Source organism: Schistocerca piceifrons, unplaced genomic scaffold (assembly GCF_021461385.2).
Source record: "Schistocerca piceifrons isolate TAMUIC-IGC-003096 unplaced genomic scaffold, iqSchPice1.1 HiC_scaffold_701, whole genome shotgun sequence".
Taxonomy (NCBI): Eukaryota; Metazoa; Arthropoda; class Insecta; order Orthoptera; family Acrididae; genus Schistocerca; species Schistocerca piceifrons.
Window position 1 is genome coordinate 751,883 of NW_025728950.1, and position 24,727 is coordinate 776,609.

General features: G+C 49.3%; 5 non-coding genes and 2 pseudogenes across 5 annotated transcripts; all 7 read right to left on the minus strand.

Annotated features, from left to right (window-relative positions):
* Positions 1 to 2,652: 2,652 nt before the first annotated feature.
* On the minus strand, positions 2,653 to 2,863 carry LOC124769619 (annotated as a pseudogene).
* Positions 2,864 to 6,092: 3,229 nt separating this feature from the next.
* On the minus strand, positions 6,093 to 6,283 carry LOC124769593. Its single transcript, XR_007013027.1, has one exon. It is a non-coding gene; the product is annotated as a U2 spliceosomal RNA (small nuclear RNA).
* Positions 6,284 to 9,535: 3,252 nt separating this feature from the next.
* On the minus strand, positions 9,536 to 9,725 carry LOC124769633. Its single transcript, XR_007013034.1, has one exon. It is a non-coding gene; the product is annotated as a U2 spliceosomal RNA (small nuclear RNA).
* A 3,252-nt stretch (positions 9,726 to 12,977) lies between these two features.
* Positions 12,978 to 13,168, minus strand: LOC124769484. The gene has a single exon (XR_007013007.1). It is a non-coding gene; the product is annotated as a U2 spliceosomal RNA (small nuclear RNA).
* A 3,254-nt stretch (positions 13,169 to 16,422) lies between these two features.
* LOC124769485 lies at positions 16,423 to 16,613 on the minus strand. The gene has a single exon (XR_007013008.1). It is a non-coding gene; the product is annotated as a U2 spliceosomal RNA (small nuclear RNA).
* A 3,252-nt stretch (positions 16,614 to 19,865) lies between these two features.
* Positions 19,866 to 20,056, minus strand: LOC124769616. The gene has a single exon (XR_007013029.1). It is a non-coding gene; the product is annotated as a U2 spliceosomal RNA (small nuclear RNA).
* A 3,247-nt stretch (positions 20,057 to 23,303) lies between these two features.
* Positions 23,304 to 23,514, minus strand: LOC124769524 (annotated as a pseudogene).
* Positions 23,515 to 24,727: the final 1,213 nt, after the last annotated feature.

A 24,727-nucleotide genomic window follows, 5' to 3' on the forward strand; every position in this document is an offset into this window, starting at 1 on the left:
AAATCTTGCAAAAGTAATGGTATATTTCCGGTCAGATTCCGCCAGGCGATGCTGGCTCCAAAGGTAGTCCATGAAAGAGACAGCATCGGTGAGGCAAAGGTCATAGATCGTGAAAATGGTGTGGCCCAAGAGCCACACCATTGCGTTACGTCGTGTTCGTTGGTTGGTCTGAATATCAGGGGTAAGGAACCAGTCGATTGACACATAGTCCAGTGTAGTCCCACCGATCAGCGCTAATAGCACACGTGCAAGGTCCCACACTTCTGTGACGTGAGGGCATAAGAGACGATGCTCTCTGGTGTCTACGTCACCACATCGGCCGCAAGCAGCCGAGGGCCATAGGCGGATGGCCGCCAGGCGGTGATTAGTGGGTATTAAATTGTTTACAACGTGATACCATAGCGCTGAAACTTCTGTGGGAAGGGCTGGGTGGTTGATATTAGCCCAAGCTTGGTGCCAGATGACCGACGGTCGTCTGTCCTCCAATTTATGTGGTGTGGGCTGGCCTCGAAGCGCCTAGTAAAGGCGCTTCGATGTGCGTGCCTTGTCGGTGGCCACTGTTAGGACGTAACTTTGATTGAGGTAATAGTCCTTGACTGTCGTCATCCGGAATGGAATATGTGTCAAACATACTGGTGCACGCGCCGATTGTGGGCGATAACGGTCGAAAAGCACCGCTGTTGTACGACCTGGGTCAATCTCACGCAAAGTGGCGATACTTTGAATCAGGATTGCCGCACATTTGCGGGGAAAGTCAATGAGTCCAAGGCCACTATCGACCTTTGGCAGTGTACAATTCTGCGCATCAACTTTGAATAGTGCATGCCGCCACAATAGGCAATATACTGTTTGTGAGATGGCTCTGCTGGTTTGTTTCGGTAGCGTATGGAGTTGTGCTACATACTATGCCCGTGATAGGATGTATGTACTAATCAGTTGGATTCGTTGATGGAGGTCGAGTCGTCGATCAGTGTGACTCATGCAAAATCCTCTGATGCGCGTGAGAATCCGCCTGCACGTGAGTGTTAACATGCGCTGCGGACAGTCAGTCACCTCAAGACCCAAGATACGTTGTTCCCCTACAATCCGGTTGCATGGGCGTTCGATGGTCAATGATCGTGGCCCTAGTGGCATTAGCACCATTTTGTTGGATTTTAACATGGCACCGGATGCTCGTTCATAAACGTGGAGGACTCGGCGAACCGAATCGATGTCATTGGCGTTTGCTACAAACACACCTACACCATCCGCGTATGCCGCACTGCGGAAGGTGACGCCTGGGAAAGGAACACCATCGACCATCCGTCCGATGTCACGCAGCATGGGGTCCAGCGCCAAAGCGATAAAATACACTGACAAGGGACAGCCTTGTCGAACTGATCGTCTGATGGGAATTGGTCGTGATCTGCAGCCGTTCACAATGATTCTGGAATTTGCTCCATCCAAGAAGTGCCGGATGACTCTTATGAAGTGCTCCCCGAAACCCTTCCGCGACATAACGGCCAGCAGGTAAGGATGGGAGAAGGCACCGGCGAAATCTAGAGATCAATTGAAGCTGGGGTTCGAGCGTCGGCGGTGGGTGAGTAAGACAGCATCACGGTATATAGAAGCAGCGGTGAAGGTGGTTCGATTCGAAACGCCAGTGTACCTTATTCATTACCTGTTTAAGATGTGAAGCCACACTTCGTGCCACCAACTTATAATCAGTGTTAAGAACACGTCCTTAGCCCGACAGTGACCTGTGACCTTTGGTTTAAGGACAATACGTACAGCTAGAAAATCGGCGGGTAGCTCGCAACCAGCAAACATCTCCTCGCACGTTTTGCAGAAGCGGTCTCCTAACAGGCAGGAAAACCTAGCACTTCGATTAGTGCTGGAATGGCACAATCGAAGGGCGGTATCCTTGCGGAGTACCGCCAGAGATGAAAAACCGCAGCGTCAGGCCCTAAATGCTTGCAGCGTGTGCGCTCCACATGTGGGAGTGACACACGGTGGTGCGGGCCGATATGGCAACAGGCGACCGTCGAAAACATCGCAAAGGCAAGTGCCGGAAGGAACGACCAAATACGAGATCACTCGTCAACATCCCAGTACTACCCTCCATGTCGAGGAGTAAACTGCGACTCCCATTTGAACGCCGCTAGCTGCCAGGGCAGTGGAGAAGCCGTGAGGCCGCCCCACAGCAGCGTCAGGCCGGTGCGAGCTATACTGGCGCGAGCTACACCTAGCCGAGTGCTTACATCGTCCACCGCCTACTGCATATGTGTGTGTGCGTGTGTACACACGTATTCAGCGTGCGTGCGGCGGCGACGACGACGACGTTCGCGAGGAGCTAAGGATATAACTCCAAAAAATGTAATTAAAATTATCTGTGCCCGGACCATAAGAGACGCTAACGAGGCATCCGAAGGCACTGTCCTGTGCCCCCATAAATTACCAGCCTAGCGTAATGCGGCTGGAAGTGTCGTCCGGCTAACCGCAAAAAAAAAAAAAAAAAAAAATTCTTAAGATAATCTTAAATTAATGAAAAGAAATCGTGGTGTGTAAGCAACTAACTACTGGGCACATCAACAACTACGACAAGTTTTGCTACCAGCGGAATATCTGATCACTGCAGAAAGTTAACCCATTTCAGGCTGTGTTTTAATTAAATTTAGGTGGGCCGATCCCGGCGGTACTTCAATGCCGGGCCAACCCGCGTCAGAGGTGGTGCAAGCCCCTAGCACTCCGTCATAAGCCAAAAATGAGTGTAATATTCTGGTCGTGTGATGCAGGACGTATCAGATATTAAGCTGATAAGACAAATACTACACTTTTTTCCCTCCTACCTCCCCTATAGACCTACCTTTTCCTCCCCAAAAATGCCGCCATCCTTTAGTGTCGACGCAGCACGTAAAGCAGGGTGTTGTTAGTAGCAAGACTTATTGCCATAAACCGAAAATAAAAGCGGAGGCATACTCTGCTATGCCTTGGGGGCGACGACACACTACTCAGAAACACACCTCCCTCTCCAGGTGTGAAGCAAGTGATGATGTTAAAAACTAAATAGAAAGAAATAAATAAAGACAGAAATGAAGGCAAAATAAAAAAAAAACAGCGACGGCAGCACACTCAAACGAAACTGGCGAGATAATCCCATCGCCCATAGAATTAACGAAGTAATAATCCTCTAAGATAGATTATGTGTTTTCCAATTTTCCAATAGTTTTTCATACAAGGTTCACACAATTTCCGTGTTACCAATTTCCATATTATCAGTATCATAGAACAGTCTACTCTAGTGATGCCCTGAAGGCCAATATCAAATCTGGGGTATGGGTAAGTCAAGGGTAGTTTGAAAGTCTGAGTGACAAAGATCCAGGGGTACACTCAGGCAATTCTTATACGAGGTGCCTTAGTCAGCCCGGAACACCTTTTGATAACCATGAACCATTGCAACTTTAAGAAATCTTGCAAAAGTAATGGTATATTTCCGGTCAGATTCCGCCAGGCGATGCTGGCTCCAAAGGTAGTCCATGAAAGAGACAGCATCGGTGAGGCAAAGGTCATAGATCGTGAAAATGGTGTGGCCCAAGAGCCACACCATTGCGTTACGTCGTGTTCGTTGGTTGGTCTGAATATCAGGGGTAAGGAACCAGTCGATTGACACATAGTCCAGTGTAGTCCCACCGATCAGCGCTAATAGCACACGTGCAAGGTCCCACACTTCTGTGACGTGAGGGCATAAGAGACGATGCTCTCTGGTGTCTACGTCACCACATCGGCCGCAAGCAGCCGAGGGCCATAGGCGGATGGCCGCCAGGCGGTGATTAGTGGGTATTAAATTGTTTACAACGCGATACCATAGCGCTGAAACTTCTGTGGGAAGGGCTGGGTGGTTGATATTAGCCCAAGCTTGGTGCCAGATGACCGACGGTCGTCTGTCCTCCAATTTATGTGGTGTGGGCTGGCCTCGAAGCGCCTAGTAAAGGCGCTTCGATGTGCGTGCCTTGTCGGTGGCCACTGTTAGGACGTAACTTTGATTGAGGTAATAGTCCTTGACTGTCGTCATCCGGAATGGAATATGTGTCAAACATACTGGTGCACGCGCCGATTGTGGGCGATAACGGTCGAAAAGCACCGCTGTTGTACCACCTGGGTCAATCTCACGCAAAGTGGCAATACTTTGAATCAGGATTGCCGCACATTTGCGGGGAAAGTCAATGAGTCCAAGGCCACTATCGACCTTTGGCAGTGTACAATTCTGCGCATCAACTTTGAATAGTGCATGCCGCCACAATAGGCAATATACTGTTTGTGAGATGGCTCTGCTGGTTTGTTTCGGTAGCGTATGGAGTTGTGCTACATACTATGCCCGTGATAGGATGTATGTACTAATCAGTTGGATTCGTTGATGGAGGTCGAGTCGTCGATCAGTGTGACTCATGCAAAATCCTCTGATGCGCGTGAGAATCCGCCTGCACGTGAGTGTTAACATGCGCTGCGGACAGTCAGTCACCTCAAGACCCAAGATACGTTGTTCCCCTACAATCCGGTTGCATGGGCGTTCGATGGTCAATGATCGTGGCCCTAGTGGCATTAGCACCATTTTGTTGGATTTTAACATGGCACCGGATGCTCGTTCATAAACGTGGAGGACTCGGCGAACCGAATCGATGTCATTGGCGTTTGCTACAAACACACCTACACCATCCGCGCATGCCGCACTGCGGAAGGTGACGCCTGGGAAAGGAACACCATCGACCATCCATCCGATGTCACGCAGCATGGGGTCCAGCGCCAAAGCGATAAAATACACTGACAAGGGACAGCCTTGTCGAACTGATCGTCTGATGGGAATTGGTCGTGATCTGCAGCCGTTCACAATGATTCTGGAATTTGCTCCATCCAAGAAGTGCCGGATGACTCTTATGAAGTGCTCCACGAAACCCTTCCGCGACATAACGGCCAGCAGGTAAGGCAGGGAGAAGGCACCGGCGAAATCTAGAGATCAATTGAAGCCGGGGTTCGAGCGTCGGCGGTGGGTGAGTAAGACAGCATCACGGTATATAGAAGCAGCGGTGAAGGTGGTTCGATTCGAAACGCCAGTGTACCTTATTCATTACCTGTTTAAGATGTGAAGCCACACTTCGTGCCACCAACTTATAATCAGTGTTAAGAACACGTCCTTAGCCCGACAGTGACCTGTGACCTTTGGATTAAGGACAATACGTACAGCTAGAAAATCGGCGGGTAGCTCGCAACCAGCAAACATCTCCTCGCACGTTTTGCAGAAGCGGTCTCCTAACAGGCCGGAAAACCTAGCACTTCGATTAGTGCTGGAATGGCACAATCGAAGGGCGGTATCCTTGCGGAGTACCGCCAGAGATGAAAAACCGCAGTGTCAGGCCCTAAATGCTTGCAGCGTGTGCGCTCCACATGTGGGAGTGACACACGGTGGTGCGGGCCGATATGGCAACAGGCGACCGTCGAAAACATCGCAAAGGCAAGTGCCGGAAGGAACGACCAAATACGAGATCACTCGTCAACATCCCAGTACTACCCTCCATGTCGAGGAGTAAACTGCGACTCCCATTTGAACGCCGCTAGCTGCCAGGGCAGTGGAGAAGCCGTGAGGCCGCCCCACAGCAGCGTCAGGCCGGTGCGAGCTATACTGGCGCGAGCTACACCTAGCCGAGTGCTTACATCGTCCACCGCCTACTGCATATGTGTGTGTGCGTGTGTACACACGTATTCAGCGTGCGTGCGGCGGCGACGACGACGACGTTCGCGAGGAGCTAAGGATATAACTCCAAAAAATGTAATTAAAATTATCTGTGCCCGGACCATAAGAGACGCTAACGAGGCATCCGAAGGCACTGTCCTGTGCCCCCATAAATTACCAGCCTAGCGTAATGCGGCTGGAAGTGCCGTCCGGCTAACCGCAAAAAAAAAAAAAAAATTCTTAAGATAATCTTAAATTAATGAAAAGAAATCGTGGTGTGTAAGCAACTAACTACTGGACACATCAACAACTACGACAAGTTTTGCTACCAGCGGAATATCTGATCACTGCAGAAAGTTAACCCATTTCAGGCTGTGTTTTAATTAATTTTAGGTGGGCCGATCCCGGCGGTACTTCAATGCCGGGCCAACCCGCGTCAGAGGTGGAGCAAGCCCCTAGCACTCCGTCATAAGCCAAAAATGAGTGTAATATTCTGGTCGTGTGATGCAGGACGTATCAGATATTAAGCTGATAAGACAAATACTACACTTTTTTCCCTCCTACCTCCCCTATAGACCTACCTTTTCCTCTCCAAAAATGTCGCCATCCTTTAGTGTCGACGCAGCACGTAAAGCAGGGTGTTGTTAGTAGCAAGACTTATTGCCATAAACCGAAAATAAAAGCGGAGGCATACTCTGCTATGCCTTGGGGGCGACGACACACTACTCAGAAACACACCTCCCTCTCCAGGTGTGAAGCAAGTGATGATGTTAAAAACTAAATAGAAAGAAATAAATAAAGACAGAAATGAAGGCAAAATAAAAAAAAACAGCGACGGCAGCACACTCAAACGAAACTGGCGAGATAATCCCATCGCCCATAGAATTAACGAAGTAATAATCCTCTAAGATAGATTATGTGTTTTCCAATTTTCCAATAGTTTTTCATACAAGGTTCACACAATTTCCGTGTTACCAATTTCCATATTATCAGTATCATAGAACAGTCTACTCTAGTGATGCCCTGAAGGCCAATATCAAATCTGGGGTATGGGTAAGTCAAGGGTAGTTTGAAAGTCTGAGTGACAAAGATCCAGGGGTACACTCAGGCAATTCTTATACGAGGTGCCTTAGTCAGCCCGGAACACCTTTTGATAACCATGAACCATTGCAACTTTAAGAAATCTTGCAAAAGTAATGGTATATTTCCGGTCAGATTCCGCCAGGCGATGCTGGCTCCAAAGGTAGTCCATGAAAGAGACAGCATCGGTGAGGCAAAGGTCATAGATCGTGAAAATGGTGTGGCCCAAGAGCCACACCATTGCGTTACGTCGTGTTCGTTGGTTGGTCTGAATATCAGGGGTAAGGAACCAGTCGATTGACACATAGTCCAGTGTAGTCCCACCGATCAGCGCTAATAGCACACGTGCAAGGTCCCACACTTCTGTGACGTGAGGGCATAAGAGACGATGCTCTCTGGTGTCTACGTCACCACATCGGCCGCAAGCAGCCGAGGGCCATAGGCGGATGGCCGCCAGGCGGTGATTAGTGGGTATTAAATTGTTTACAACGCGATACCATAGCGCTGAAACTTCTGTGGGAAGGGCAGGGTGGTTGATATTAGCCCAAGCTTGGTGCCAGATGACCGACGGTCGTCTGTCCTCCAATTTATGTGGTGTGGGCTGGCCTCGAAGCGCCTAGTAAAGGCGCTTCGATGTGCGTGCCTTGTCGGTGGCCACTGTTAGGACGTAACTTTGATTGAGGTAATAGTCCTTGACTGTCGTCATCCGGAATGGAATATGTGTCAAACATACTGGTGCACGCGCCGATTGTGGGCGATAACGGTCGAAAAGCACCGCTGTTGTACCACCTGGGTCAATCTCACGCAAAGTGGCGATACTTTGAATCAGGATTGCCGCACATTTGCGGGGAAAGTCAATGAGTCCAAGGCCACTATCGACCTTTGGCAGTGTACAATTCTGCGCATCAACTTTGAATAGTGCATGCCGCCACAATAGGCAATATACTGTTTGTGAGATGGCTCTGCTGGTTTGTTTCGGTAGCGTATGGAGTTGTGCTACATACTATGCCCGTGATAGGATGTATGTACTAATCAGTTGGATTCGTTGATGGAGGTCGAGTCGTCGATCAGTGTGACTCATGCAAAATCCTCTGATGCGCGTGAGAATCCGCCTGCACGTGAGTGTTAACATGCGCTGCGGACAGTCAGTCACCTCAAGACCCAAGATACGTTGTTCCCCTACAATCCGGTTGCATGGGCGTTCGATGGTCAATGATCGTGGCCCTAGTGGCATTAGCACCATTTTGTTGGATTTTAACATGGCACCGGATGCTCGTTCATAAACGTGGAGGACTCGGCGAACCGAATCGATGTCATTGGCGTTTGCTACAAACACACCTACACCATCCGCGTATGCCGCACTGCGGAAGGTGACGCCTGGGAAAGGAACACCATCGACCATCCATCCGATGTCACGCAGCATGGGGTCCAGCGCCAAAGCGATAAAATACACTGACAAGGGACAGCCTTGTCGAACTGATCGTCTGATGGGAATTGGTCGTGATCTGCAGCCGTTCACAATGATTCTGGAATTTGCTCCATCCAAGAAGTGCCGGATGACTCTTATGAAGTGCTCCACGAAACCCTTCCGCGACATAACGGCCAGCAGGTAAGGATGGGAGAAGGCACCGGCGTAATCTAGAGATCAATTGAAGCCGGGGTTCGAGCGTCGGCGGTGGGTGAGTAAGACAGCATCACGGTATATAGAAGCAGCGGTGAAGGTGGTTCGATTCGAAACGCCAGAGTACCTTATTCATTACCTGTTTAAGATGTGAAGCCACACTTCGTGCCACCAACTTATAATCAGTGTTAAGAACACGTCCTTAGCCCGACAGTGACCTGTGACCTTTGGATTAAGGACAATACGTACAGCTAGAACATCGGCGGGTAGCTCGCAACCAGCAAACATCTCCTCGCACGTTTTGCAGAAGCGGTCTCCTAACAGGCCGGAAAACCTAGCACTTCGATTAGTGCTGGAATGGCACAATCGAAGGGCGGTATCCTTGCGGAGTACCGCCAGAGATGAAAAACCGCAGTGTCAGGCCCTAAATGCTTGCAGCGTGTGCGCTCCACATGTGGGAGTGACACACGGTGGTGCGGGCCGATATGGCAACAGGCGACCGTCGAAAACATCGCAAAGGCAAGTGCCGGAAGGAACGACCAAATACGAGATCACTCGTCAACATCCCAGTACTACCCTCCATGTCGAGGAGTAAACTGCGACTCCCATTTGAACGCCGCTAGCTGCCAGGGCAGTGGAGAAGCCGTGAGGCCGCCCCACAGCAGCGTCAGGCCGGTGCGAGCTATACTGGCGCGAGCTACACCTAGCCGAGTGCTTACATCGTCCACCGCCTACTGCATATGTGTGTGTGCGTGTGTACACACGTATTCAGCGTGCGTGCGGCGGCGACGACGACGACGTTCGCGAGGAGCTAAGGATATAACTCCAAAAAATGTAATTAAAATTATCTGTGCCCGGACCATAAGAGACGCTAACGAGGCATCCGAAGGCACTGTCCTGTGCCCCCATAAATTACCAGCCTAGCGTAATGCGGCTGCAAGTGCCGTCCGGCTAACCGCAAAAAAAAAAAAAAAAAAAATTCTTAAGATAATCTTAAATTAATGAAAAGAAATCGTGGTGTGTAAGCAACTAACTACTGGACACATCAACAACTACGACAAGTTTTGCTACCAGCGGAATATCTGATCACTGCAGAAAGTTAACCCATTTCAGGCTGTGTTTTAATTAATTTTAGGTGGGCCGATCCCGGCGGTACTTCAATGCCGGGCCAACCCGCGTCAGAGGTGGAGCAAGCCCCTAGCACTCCGTCATAAGCCAAAAATGAGTGTAATATTCTGGTCGTGTGATGCAGGACGTATCAGATATTAAGCTGATAAGACAAATACTACTATTTTTCTCTCCTACCTCCCCTATAGACCTACCTTTTCCTCTCCAAAAATGCCGCCATCCTCTAGTGTCGACGCAGCACGTAAAGCAGGGTGTTGTTAGTAGCAAGACTTATTGCCATAAACCGAAAATAAAAGCGGAGGCATACTCTGCTATGCCTTGGGGGCGACGACACACTACTCAGAAACACACCTCCCTCTCCAGGTGTGAAGCAAGTGATGATGTTAAAAACTAAATAGAAAGAAATAAATAAAGACAGAAATTAAGGCAAAATAAAAAAAAAAAAAACAGCGACGGCAGCACACTCAAACGAAACTGGCGAGATAATCCCATCGCCCATAGAATTAACGAAGTAATAATCCTCTAAGATAGATTATGTGTTTTCCAATTTTCCAATAGTTTTTCATACAAGGTTCACACAATTTCCGTGTTAACAATTTCCATATTATCAGTATCATAGAACAGTCTACTCTAGTGATGCCCTGAAGGCCAATATCAAATCTGGGGTATGGGTAAGTCAAGGGTAGTTTGAAAGTCTGAGTGACAAAGATCCAGGGGTACACTCAGGCAATTCTTATACGAGGTGCCTTAGTCAGCCCGGAACACCTTTTGATAACCATGAACCATTGCAACTTTAAGAAATCTTGCAAAAGTAATTGTATATATCCGGTCAGATTCCGCCAGGCGATGCTGGCTCCAAAGGTAGTCCATGAAAGAGACAGCATCGGTGAGGCAAAGGTCATAGATCGTGAAAATGGTGTGGCCCAAGAGCCACACCATTGCGTTACGTCGTGTTCGTTGGTTGGTCTGAATATCAGGGGTAAGGAACCAGTCGATTGACACATAGTCCAGTGTAGTCCCACCGATCAGCGCTAATAGCACACGTGCAAGGTCCCACACTTCTGTGACGTGAGGGCATAAGAGACGATGCTCTCTGGTGTCTACGTCACCACATCGGCCGCAAGCAGCCGAGGGCCATAGGCGGATGGCCGCCAGGCGGTGATTAGTGGGTATTAAATTGTTTACAACGCGATACCATAGCGCTGAAACTTCTGTGGGAAGGGCTGGGTGGTTGATATTAGCCCAAGCTTGGTGCCAGATGACCGACGGTCGTCTGTCCTCCAATTTATGTGGTGTGGGCTGGCCTCGAAGCGCCTAGTAAAGGCGCTTCGATGTGCGTGCCTTGTCGGTGGCCACTGTTAGGACGTAACTTTGATTGAGGTAATAGTCCTTGACTGTCGTCATCCGGAATGGAATATGTGTCAAACATACTGGTGCACGCGCCGATTGTGGGCGATAACGGTCGAAAAGCACCGCTGTTGTACCACCTGGGTCAATCTCACGCAAAGTGGCGATACTTTGAATCAGGATTGCCGCACATTTGCGGGGAAAGTCAATGAGTCCAAGGCCACTATCGACCTTTGGCAGTGTACAATTCTGCGCATCAACTTTGAATAGTGCATGCCGCCACAATAGGCAATATACTGTTTGTGAGATGGCTCTGCTGGTTTGTTTCGGTAGCGTATGGAGTTATGCTACATACTATGCCCGTGATAGGATGTATGTACTAATCAGTTGGATTCGTTGATGGAGGTCGAGTCGTCGATCAGTGTGACTCATGCAAAATCCTCTGATGCGCGTGAGAATCCGCCTGCACGTGAGTGTTAACACGCGCTGCGGACAGTCAGTCACCTCAAGACCCAAGATACGTTTTTCCCCTACAATCCGGTTGCATGGGCGTTCGATGGTCAATGATCGTGGCCCTAGTGGCATTAGCACCATTTTGTTGGATTTTAACATGGCACCGGATGCTCGTTCATAAACGTGGAGGACTCGGCGAACCGAATCGATGTCATTGGCGTTTGCTACAAACACACCTACACCATCCGCGTATGCCGCACTGCGGAAGGTGACGCCTGGGAAAGGAACACCATCGACCATCCATCCGATGTCACGCAGCATGGGGTCCAGCGCCAAAGCGATAAAATACACTGACAAGGGACAGCCTTGTCGAACTGATCGTCTGATGGGAATTGGTCGTGATCTGCAGCCGTTCACAATGATTCTGGAATTTGCTCCATCCAAGAAGTGCCGGATGACTCTTATGAAGTGCTCCCCGAAACCCTTCCGCGACATAACGGCCAGCAGGTAAGGATGGGAGAAGGCACCGGCGAAATCTAGAGATCAATTGAAGCCGGGGTTCGAGCGTCGGCGGTGGGTGAGTAAGACAGCATCACGGTATATAGAAGCAGCGGTGAAGGTGGGTCGATTCGAAACGCCAGAGTACCTTATTCATTACCTGTTTAAGATGTGAAGCCACACTTCGTGCCACCAACTTATAATCAGTGTTAAGAACTTGTCCTTAGCCCGACAGTGACCTGTGACCTTTGGATTAAGGACAATACGTACAGCTAGAACATCGGCGGGTAGCTCGCAACCAGCAAACATCTCCTCGCACGTTTTGCAGAAGCGGTCTCCTAACAGGCCGGAAAACCTAGCACTTCGATTAGTGCTGGAATGGCACAATCGAAGGGCGGTATCCTTGCGGAGTACCGCCAGAGATGAAAAACCGCAGTGTCAGGCCCTAAATGCTTGCAGCGTGTGCGCTCCACATGTGGGAGTGACACACGGTGGTGCGGGCCGATATGGCAACAGGCGACCGTCGAAAACATCGCAATGGCAAGTGCCGGAAGGAACGACCAAATACGAGATCACTCGTCAACATCCCAGTACTACCCTCCATGTCGAGGAGTAAACTGCGACTCCCATTTGAACGCCGCTAGCTGCCAGGGCAGTGGAGAAGCCGTGAGGCCGCCCCACAGCAGCGTCAGGCCGGTGCGAGCTATACTGGCGCGAGCTACACCTAGCCGAGTGCTTACATCGTCCACCGCCTACTGCATATGTGTGTGTGCGTGTGTACACACGTATTCAGCGTGCGTGCGGCGTCGACGACGACGACGTTCGTGAGGAGCTAAGGATATAACTCCAAAAAATGTAATTAAAATTATCTGTGCCCGGACCATAAGAGACGCTAACGAGGCATCCGAAGGCACTGTCCTGTGCCCCCATAAATTACCAGCCTAGCGTAATGCGGCTGCAAGTGCCGTCCGGCTAACCGCAAAAAAAAAAAAAAATTCTTAAGATAATCTTAAATTAATGAAAAGAAATCGTGGTGTGTAAGCAACTAACTACTGGGCACATCAACAACTACGACAAGTTTTGCTACCAGCGGAATATCTGATCACTGCAGAAAGTTAACCCATTTCAGGCTGTGTTTTAATTAATTTTAGGTGGGCCGATCCCGGCGGTACTTCAATGCCGGGCCAACCCGCGACAGAGGTGGAGCAAGCCCCTAGCACTCCGTCATAAGCCAAAAATGAGTGTAATATTCTGGTCGTGTGATGCAGGACGTATCAGATATTAAGCTGATAAGACAAATACTACACTTTTTTCTCTCCTACCTCCCCTATAGACCTACCTTTTCCTCTCCAAAAATGCCGCCATCCTCTAGTGTCGACGCAGCACGTAAAGCAGGGTGTTGTTAGTAGCAAGACTTATTGCCATAAACCGAAAATAAAAGCGGAGGCATACTCTGCTATGCCTTGGGGGCGACGACACACTACTCAGAAACACACCTCCCTCTCCAGGTGTGAAGCAAGTGATGATGTTAAAAACTAAATAGAAAGAAATAAATAAAGACAGAAATGAAGGCAAAATAAAAAAAAAACAGCGACGGCAGCACACTCAAACGAAACTGGCGAGATAATCCCATCGCCCATAGAATTAACGAAGTAATAATCCTCTAAGATAGATTATGTTTTCCAATTTTCCAATAATTTTTCATACAAGGTTCACACAATTTCCGTGTTACCAATTTCCATATTATCAGTATCATAGAACAGTCTACTCTAGTGATGCCCTGAAGGCCAATATCAAATCTGGGGTATGGGTAAGTCAAGGGTAGTTTGAAAGTCTGAGTGACAAAGATCCAGGGGTACACTCAGGCAATTCTTATACGAGGTGCCTTAGTCAGCCCGGAACACCTTTTGATAACCATGAACCATTGCAACTTTAAGAAATCTTGCAAAAGTAATGGTATATTTCCGGTCAGATTCCGCCAGGCGATGCTGGCTCCAAAGGTAGTCCATGAAAGAGACAGCATCGGTGAGGCAAAGGTCATAGATCGTGAAAATGGTGTGGCCCAAGAGCCACACCATTGCGTTACGTCGTGTTCGTTGGTTGGTCTGAATATCAGGGGTAAGGAACCAGTCGATTGACACATAGTCCAGTGTAGTCCCACCGATCAGCGCTAATAGCACACGTGCAAGGTCCCACACTTCTGTGACGTGAGGGCATAAGAGACGATGCTCTCTGGTGTCTACGTCACCACATCGGCCGCAAGCAGCCGAGGGCCATAGGCGGATGGCCGCCAGGCGGTGATTAGTGGGTATTAAATTGTTTACAACGCGATACCATAGCGCTGAAACTTCTGTGGGAAGGGCTGGGTGGTTGATATTAGCCCAAGCTTGGTGCCAGATGACCGACGGTCGTCTGTCCTCCAATTTATGTGGTGTGGGCTGGCCTCGAAGCGCCTAGTAAAGGCGCTTCGATGTGCGTGCCTTGTCGGTGGCCACTGTTAGGACGTAACTTTGATTGAGGTAATAGTCCTTGACTGTCGTCATCCGGAATGGAATATGTGTCAAACATACTGGTGCACGCGCCGATTGTGGGCGATAACGGTCGAAAAGCACCGCTGTTGTACGACCTGGGTCAATCTCACGCAAAGTGGCGATACTTTGAATCAGGATTGCCGCACATTTGCGGGGAAAGTCAATGAGTCCAAGGCCACTATCGACCTTTGGCAGTGTACAATTCTGCGCATCAACTTTGAATAGTGCATGCCGCCACAATAGGCAATATACTGTTTGTGAGATGGCTCTGCTGGTTTGTTTCGGTAGCGTATGGAGTTGTGCTACATACTATGCCCGTGATAGGATGTATGTACTAATCAGTTGGATTCGTTGATGGAGGTCGAGTCGTCGATCAGTGTGACTCATGCAAAATCCTCTGATGCGCGTGAGAATCCGCCTGCACGTGAGTGTTAACATGCGCTGCGGACAGTCAGTCACCTCAAGACCCAAGATACGTTGTTCCCCTACAATCCGGTTGCATGGGCGTTCGATGGTCAATGATCGTGGCCCTAGTGGCATTAGCACCATTTTGTTGGATTTTAACATGGCACCGGATGCTCGTTCATAAACGTGGAGGACTCGGCGAACCGAATCGATGTCATTGTCGTTTGCTACAAACACACCTACACCATCCGCGTATGCCGCACTGCGGAAGGTGACGCCTGGGAAAGGAACACCATCGACCATCCATCCGATGTCACGCAGCATGGGGTCCAGCGCCAAAGCGATAAAATACACTGACAAGGGACAGCCTTGTCGAACTGATCGTCTGATGGGAATTGGTCGTGATCTGCAGCCGTTCACAATGATTCTGGAATTTGCTCCATCCAAGAAGTGCCGGATGACTCTTATGAAGTGCTCCCCGAAACCCTTCCGCGACATAACGGCCAGCAGGTAAGGATGGGAGAAGGCACCGGCGAAATCTAGAGATCAATTGAAGCCGGGGTTCGAGCGTCGGCGGTGGGTGAGTAAGACAGCATCACGGTATATAGAAGCAGCGGTGAAGGTGGTTCGATTCGAAACGCCAGAGTACCTTATTCATTACCTGTTTAAGATGTGAAGCCACACTTCGTGCCACCAACTTATAATCAGTGTTAAGAACACGTCCTTAGCCCGACAGTGGCCTGTGACCTTTGGATTAAGGACAATACGTACAGCTAGAACATCGGCGGGTAGCTCGCAACCAGCAAACATCTCCTCGCACGTTTTGCAGAAGGGGTCTCCTAACAGGCCGGAAAACCTAGCACTTCGATTAGTGCTGGAATGGCACAATCGAAGGGCGGTATCCTTGCGGAGTACCGCCAGAGATGAAAAACCGCAGTGTCAGGCCCTAAATGCTTGCAGCGTGTGCGCTCCACATGTGGGAGTGACACACGGTGGTGCGGGCCGATATGGCAACAGGCGACCGTCGAAAACATCGCAAAGGCAAGTGCCGGAAGGAACGACCAAATACGAGATCACTCGTCAACATCCCAGTACTACCCTCCATGTCGAGGAGTAAACTGCGACTCCCATTTGAACGCCGCTAGCTGCCAGGGCAGTGGAGAAGCCGTGAGGCCGCCCCACAGCAGCGTCAGGCCGGTGCGAGCTATACTGGCGCGAGCTACACCTAGCCGAGTGCTTACATCGTCCACCGCCTACTGCATATGTGTGTGTGCATGTGTACACACCTATTCAGCGTGCGTGCGGCGGCGACGACGACGACGTTCGCGAGGAGCTAAGGATATAACTCCAAAAAATGTAATTAAAATTATCTGTGCCCGGACCATAAGAGACGCTAACGAGGCATCTGAAGGCACTGTCCTGTGCCCCCATAAATTACCAGCCTAGCGTAATGCGGCTGGAAGTGCCGTCCGGCTAACCGCAAAAAAAAAAAAAAAAAAAAAAATTCTTAAGATAATCTTAAATTAATGAAAAGAAATCGTGGTGTGTAAGCAACTAACTACTGGGCACATCAACAACTACGACAAGTTTTGCTACCAGCGGAATATCTGATCACTGCAGAAAGTTAACCCATTTCAGGCTGTGTTTTAATTAATTTTAGGTGGGCCGATCCCGGCGGTACTTCAATGCCGGGCCAACCCGCGACAGAGGTGGAGCAAGCCCCTAGCACTCCGTCATAAGCCAAAAATGAGTGTAATATTCTGGTCGTGTGATGCAGGACGTATCAGATATTAAGCTGATAAGACAAATACTACACTTTTTTCTCTCCTACCTCCCCTATAGACCTACCTTTTCCTCTCCAAAAATGCCGCCATCCTCTAGTGTCGACGCAGCACGTAAAGCAGGGTGTTGTTAGTAGCAAGACTTATTGCCATAAACCGAAAATAAAAGCGGAGGCATACTCTGCTATGCCTTGGGGGCGACGACACACTACTCAGAAACACACCTCCCTCTCCAGGTGTGAAGCAAGTGATGATGTTAAAAACTAAATAGAAAGAAATAAATAAAGACAGAAATGAAGGCAAAATAAAAAAAAAACAGCGGCGGCAGCACACTCAAACGAAACTGGCGAGATAATCCGATCGCCCATAGAATTAACGAAGTAATAATCCTCTAAGATAGATTATGTTTTCCAATTTTCCAATAATTTTTCATACAAGGTTCACACAATTTCCGTGTTACCAATTTCCATATTATCAGTATCATAGAACAGTCTACTCTAGTGATGCCCTGAAGGCCAATATCAAATCTGGGGTATGGGTAAGTCAAGGGTAGTTTGAAAGTCTGAGTGACAAAGATCCAGGGGTACACTCAGGCAATTCTTATACGAGGTGCCTTAGTCAGCCCGGAACACCTTTTGATAACCATGAACCATTGCAACTTTAAGAAATCTTGCAAAAGTAATGGTATATTTCCGGTCAGATTCCGCCAGGCGATGCTGGCTCCAAAGGTAGTCCATGAAAGAGACAGCATCGGTGAGGCAAAGGTCATAGATCGTGAAAATGGTGTGGCCCAAGAGCCACACCATTGCGTTACGTCGTGTTCGTTGGTTGGTCTGAATATCAGGGGTAAGGAACCAGTCGATTGACACATAGTCCAGTGTAGTCCCACCGATCAGCGCTAATAGCACACGTGCAAGGTCCCACACTTCTGTGACGTGAGGGCATAAGAGACGATGCTCTCTGGTGTCTACGTCACCACATCGGCCGCAAGCAGCCGAGGGCCATAGGCGGATGGCCGCCAGGCGGTGATTAGTGGGTATTAAATTGTTTACAACGCGATACCATAGCGCTGAAACTTCTGTGGGAAGGGCTGGGTGGTTGATATTAGCCCAAGCTTGGTGCCAGATGACCGACGGTCGTCTGTCCTCCAATTTATGTGGTGTGGGCTGGCCTCGAAGCGCCTAGTAAAGGCGCTTCGATGTGCGTGCCTTGTCGGTGGCCACTGTTAGGACGTAACTTTGATTGAGGTAATAGTCCTTGACTGTCGTCATCCGGAATGGAATATGTGTCAAACATACTGGTGCACGCGCCGATTGTGGGCGATAACGGTCGAAAAGCACCGCTGTTGTACGACCTGGGTCAATCTCACGCAAAGTGGCGATACTTTGAATCAGGATTGCCGCACATTTGCGGGGAAAGTCAATGAGTCCAAGGCCACTATCGACCTTTGGCAGTGTACAATTCTGCGCATCAACTTTGAATAGTGCATGCCGCCACAATAGGCAATATACTGTTTGTGAGATGGCTCTGCTGGTTTGTTTCGGTAGCGTATGGAGTTGTGCTACATACTATGCCCGTGATAGGATGTATGTGCTAATCAGTTGGATTCGTTGATGGAGGTCGAGTCGTCGATCAGTGTGACTCATGCAAAATCCTCTGATGCGCGTGAGAATCCGCCTGCACGTGAGTGTTAACATGCGCTGCGGACAGTCAGTCACCTCAAGACCCAAGATACGTTGTTCCCCTACAATCCGGTTGCATGGGCGTTCGATGGTCAATGATCGTGGCCCTAGTGGCATTAGCACCATTTTGTTGGATTTTAACATGGCACCGGATGCTCGTTCATAAACGTGGAGGACTCGGCGAACCGAATCGATGTCATTGGCGTTTGCTACAAACACACCTACACCATCCGCGTATGCCGCACTGCGGAAGGTGACGCCTGGGAAAGGAACACCATCGACCATCCATCCGATGTCACGCAGCATGGGGTCCAGCGCCAAAGCGATAAAATACACTGACAAGGGACAGCCTTGTCGAACTGATCGTCTGATGGGAATTGGTCGTGATCTGCAGCCGTTCACAATGATTCTGGAATTTGCTCCATCCAAGAAGTGCCGGATGACTCTTATGAAGTGCTCCCCGAAACCCTTCCGCGACATAACGGCCAGCAGGTAAGGATGGGAGAAGGCACCGGCGAAATCTAGAGATCAATTGAAGCCGGGGTTCGAGCGTCGGCGGTGGGTGAGTAAGACAGCATCACGGTATATAGAAGCAGCGGTGAAGGTGGTTCGATTCGAAACGCCAGAGTACCTTATTCATTACCTGTTTAAGATGTGAAGCCACACTTCGTGCCACCAACTTATAATCAGTGTTAAGAACTTGTCCTTAGCCCGACAGTGACCTGTGACCTTTGGATTAAGGACAATACGTACAGCTAGAACATCGGCGGGTAGCTCGCAACCAGCAAACATCTCCTCGCACGTTTTGCAGAAGCGGTCTCCTAACAGGCCGGAAAACCTAGCACTTCGATTAGTGCTGGAATGGCACAATCGAAGGGCGGTATCCTTGCGGAGTACCGCCAGAGATGAAAAACCGCAGTGTCAGGCCCTAAATGCTTGCAGCGTGTGCGCTCCACATGTGGGAGTGACACACGGTGGTGCGGGCCGATATGGCAACAGGCGACCGTCGAAAACATCGCAAAGGCAAGTGCCGGAAGGAACGACCAAATACGAGATCACTCGTCAACATCCCAGTACTACCCTCCATGTCGAGGAGTAAACTGCGACTCCCATTTGAACGCCGCTAGCTGCCAGGGCAGTGGAGAAGCCGTGAGGCCGCCCCACAGCAGCGTCAGGCCGGTGCGAGCTATACTGGCGCGAGCTACACCTAGCCGAGTGCTTACATCGTCCACCGCCTACTGCATATGTGTGTGTGCGTGTGTACACACCTATTCAGCGTGCGTGCGGCGGCGACGACGACGACGTTCGCGAGGAGCTAAGGATATAACTCCAAAAAATGTAATTAAAATTATCTGTGCCCGGACCATAAGAGACGCTAACGAGGCATCCGAAGGCACTGTCCTGTGCCCCCATAAATTACCAGCCTAGCGTAATGCGGCTGGAAGTGCCGTCCGGCTAACCGCAAAAAAAAAAAAAAAAAAAAATTCTTAAGATAATCTTAAATTAATGAAAAGAAATCGTGGTGTGTAAGCAACTAACTACTGGGCACATCAACAACTACGACAAGTTTTGCTACCAGCGGAATATCTGATCACTGCAGAAAGTTAACCCATTTCAGGCTGTGTTTTAATTAATTTTAGGTGGGCCGATCCCGGCGGTACTTCAATGGCGGGCCAACCCGCGACAGAGGTGGAGCAAGCCCCTAGCACTCCGTCATAAGCCAAAAATGAGTGTAATATTCTGGTCGTGTGATGCAGGACGTATCAGATATTAAGCTGATAAGACAAATACTACACTTTTTTCTCTCCTACCTCCCCTATAGACCTACCTTTTCCTCTCCAAAAATGCCGCCATCCTCTAGTGTCGACGCAGCACGTAAAGCAGGGTGTTGTTAGTAGCAAGACTTATTGCCATAAACCGAAAATAAAAGCGGAGGCATACTCTGCTATGCCTTGGGGGCGACGACACACTACTCAGAAACACACCTCCCTCTCCAGGTGTGAAGCAAGTGATGATGTTAAAAACTAAATAGAAAGAAATAAATAAAGACAGAAATGAAGGCAAAATAAAAAAAAGACAGCGGCGGCAGCACACTCAAACGAAACTGGCGAGATAATCCCATCGCCCATATAATTAACGAAGTAATAATCCTCTAAGATAGATTATGTTTTCCAATTTTCCAATAATTTTTCATACAAGGTTCACACAATTTCCGTGTTACCAATTTCCATATTATCAGTATCATAGAACAGTCTACTCTAGTGATGCCCTGAAGGCCAATATCAAATCTGGGGTATGGGTAAGTCAAGGGTAGTTTGAAAGTCTGAGTGACAAAGATCCAGGGGTACACTCAGGCAATTCTTATACGAGGTGCCTTAGTCAGCCCGGAACACCTTTTGATAACCATGAACCATTGCAACTTTAAGAAATCTTGCAAAAGTAATGGTATATTTCCGGTCAGATTCCGCCAGGCGATGCTGGCTCCAAAGGTAGTCCATGAAAGAGACAGCATCGGTGAGGCAAAGGTCATAGATCGTGAAAATGGTGTGGCCCAAGAGCCACACCATTGCGTTACGTCGTGTTCGTTGGTTGGTCTGAATATCAGGGGTAAGGAACCAGTCGATTGACACATAGTCCAGTGTAGTCCCACCGATCAGCGCTAATAGCACACGTGCAAGGTCCCACACTTCTGTGACGTGAGGGCATAAGAGACGATGCTCTCTGGTGTCTACGTCACCACATCGGCCGCAAGCAGCCGAGGGCCATAGGCGGATGGCCGCCAGGCGGTGATTAGTGGGTATTAAATTGTTTACAACGCGATACCATAGCGCTGAAACTTCTGTGGGAAGGGCTGGGTGGTTGATATTAGCCCAAGCTTGGTGCCAGATGACCGACGGTCGTCTGTCCTCCAATTTATGTGGTGTGGGCTGGCCTCGAAGCGCCTAGTAAAGGCGCTTCGATGTGCGTGCCTTGTCGGTGGCCACTGTTAGGACGTAACTTTGATTGAGGTAATAGTCCTTGACTGTCGTCATCCGGAATGGAATATGTGTCAAACATACTGGTGCACGCGCCGATTGTGGGCGATAACGGTCGAAAAGCACCGCTGTTGTACGACCTGGGTCAATCTCACGCAAAGTGGCGATACTTTGAATCAGGATTGCCGCACATTTGCGGGGAAAGTCAATGAGTCCAAGGCCACTATCGACCTTTGGCAGTGTACAATTCTGCGCATCAACTTTGAATAGTGCATGCCGCCACAATAGGCAATATACTGTTTGTGAGATGGCTCTGCTGGTTTGTTTCGGTAGCGTATGGAGTTGTGCTACATACTATGCCCGTGATAGGATGTATGTACTAATCAGTTGGATTCGTTGATGGAGGTCGAGTCGTCGATCAGTGTGACTCATGCAAAATCCTCTGATGCGCGTGAGAATCCGCCTGCACGTGAGTGTTAACATGCGCTGCGGACAGTCAGTCACCTCAAGACCCAAGATACGTTGTTCCCCTACAATCCGGTTGCATGGGCGTTCGATGGTCAATGATCGTGGCCCTAGTGGCATTAGCACCATTTTGTTGGATTTTAACATGGCACCGGATGCTCGTTCATAAACGTGGAGGACTCGGCGAACCGAATCGATGTCATTGGCGTTTGCTACAAACACACCTACACCATCCGCGTATGCCGCACTGCGGAAGGTGACGCCTGGGAAAGGAACACCATCGACCATCCGTCCGATGTCACGCAGCATGGGGTCCAGCGCCAAAGCGATAAAATACACTGACAAGGGGCAGCCTTGTCGAACTGATCGTCTGATGGGAATTGGTCGTGATCTGCAGCCGTTCACAATGATTCTGGAATTTGCTCCATCCAAGAAGTGCCGGATGACTCTTATGAAGTGCTCCCCGAAACCCTTCCGCGACATAACGGCCAGCAGGTAAGGATGGGAGAAGGCACCGGCGAAATCTAGAGATCAATTGAAGCCGGGGTTCGAGCGTCGGCGGTGGGTGAGTAAGACAGCATCACGGTATATAGAAGCAGCGGTGAAGGTGGTTCGATTCGAAACGCCAGAGTACCTTATTCATTACCTGTTTAAGATGTGAAGCCACACTTCGTGCCACCAACTTATAATCAGTGTTAAGAACACGTCCTTAGCCCGACAGTGACCTGTGACCTTTGGATTAAGGACAATACGTACAGCTAGAGCATCGGCGGGTAGCTCGCAACCAGCAAACATCTCCTCGCACGTTTTGCAGAAGCGGTCTCCTAACAGGCCGGAAAACCTAGCACTTCGATTAGTGCTGGAATGGCACAATCGAAGGGCGGTATCCTTGCGGAGTACCGCCAGAGATGAAAAACCGCAGTGTCAGGGCCTAAATGCTTGCAGCGTGTGCGCTCCACATGTGGGAGTGACACACGGTGGTGCGGGCCGATATGGCAACAGGCGACCGTCGAAAACATCGCAAAGGCAAGTGCCGGAAGGAACGACCAAATACGAGATCACTCGTCAACATCCCAGTACTACCCTCCATGTCGAGGAGTAAACTGCGACTCCCATTTGAACGCCGCTAGCTGCCAGGGCAGTGGAGAAGCCGTGAGGCCGCCCCACAGCAGCGTCAGGCCGGTGCGAGCTATACTGGCGCGAGCTACACCTAGCCGAGTGCTTACATCGTCCACCGCCTACTGCATATGTGTGTGTGCGTGTGTACACACGTATTCAGCGTGCGTGCGGCGGCGACGACGACGACGTTCGCGAGGAGCTAAGGATATAACTCCAAAAAATGTAATTAAAATTATCTGTGCCCGGACCATAAGAGACGCTAACGAGGCATCCGAAGGCACTGTCCTGTGCCCCCATAAATTACCAGCCTAGCGTAATGCGGCTGCAAGTGCCGTCCGGCTAACCGCAAAAAAAAAAAAAAAATTCTTAAGATAATCTTAAATTAATGAAAAGAAATCGTGGTGTGTAAGCAACTAACTACTGGGCACATCAACAACTACGACAAGTTTTGCTACCAGCGGAATATCTGATCACTGCAGAAAGTTAACCCATTTCAGGCTGTGTTTTAATTAATTTTAGGTGGGCCGATCCCGGCGGTACTTCAATGCCGGGCCAACCCGCGACAGAGGTGGAGCAAGCCCCTAGCACTCCGTCATAAGCCAAAAATGAGTGTAATATTCTGGTCGTGTGATGCAGGACGTATCAGATATTAAGCTGATAAGACAAATACTACACTTTTTTCCCTCCTACCTCCGCTATAGACCTACCTTTTCCTCTCCAAAAATGCCGCCATCCTTTAGTGTCGACGCAGCACGTAAAGCAGGGTGTTGTTAGTAGCAAGACTTATTGCCATAAACCGAAAATAAAAGCGGAGGCATACTCTGCTATGCCTTGGGGGCGACGACACACTACTCAGAAACACACCTCCCTCTCCAGGTGCGAAGCAAGTGATGATGTTAAAAACTAAATAGAAAGAAATAAATAAAGACAGAAATGAAGGCAAAATAAAAAAAAAACGGCGACGGCAGCACACTCAAACGAAACTGGCGAGATAATCCCATCGCCCATAGAATTAACGAAGTAATAATCCTCTAAGATAGATTATGTGTTTTCCAATTTTCCAATAGTTTTTCATACAAGGTTCACACAATTTCCGTGTTACCAATTTCCATATTATCAGTATCATAGAACAGTCTACTCTAGTGATGCCCTGAAGGCCAATATCAAATCTGGGGTATGGGTAAGTCAAGGGTAGTTTGAAAGTCTGAGTGACAAAGATCCAGGGGTACACTCAGGCAATTCTTATACGAGGTGCCTTAGTCAGCCCGGAACACCTTTTGATAACCATGAACCATTGCAACTTTAAGAAATCTTGCAAAAGTAATGGTATATTTCCGGTCAGATTCCGCCAGGCGATGCTGGCTCCAAAGGTAGTCCATGAAAGAGACAGCATCGGTGAGGCAAAGGTCATAGATCGTGAAAATGGTGTGGCCCAAGAGCCACACCATTGCGTTACGTCGTGTTCGTTGGTTGGTCTGAATATCAGGGGTAAGGAACCAGTCGATTGACACATAGTCCAGTGTAGTCCCACCGATCAGCGCTAATAGCACACGTGCAAGGTCCCACACTTCTGTGACGTGAGGGCATAAGAGACGATGCTCTCTGGTGTCTACGTCACCACATCGGCCGCAAGCAGCCGAGGGCCATAGGCGGATGGCCGCCAGGCGGTGATTAGTGGGTATTAAATTGTTTACAACGCGATACCATAGCGCTGAAACTTCTGTGGGAAGGGCTGGGTGGTTGATATTAGCCCAAGCTTGGTGCCAGATGACCGACGGTCGTCTGTCCTCCAATTTATGTGGTGTGGGCTGGCCTCGAAGCGCCTAGTAAAGGCGCTTCGATGTGTGTGCCTTTTCGGTGGCCACTGTTAGGACGTAACTTTGATTGAGGTCATAGTCCTTGACTGTCGTCATCCGGAATGGAATATGTGTCAAACAT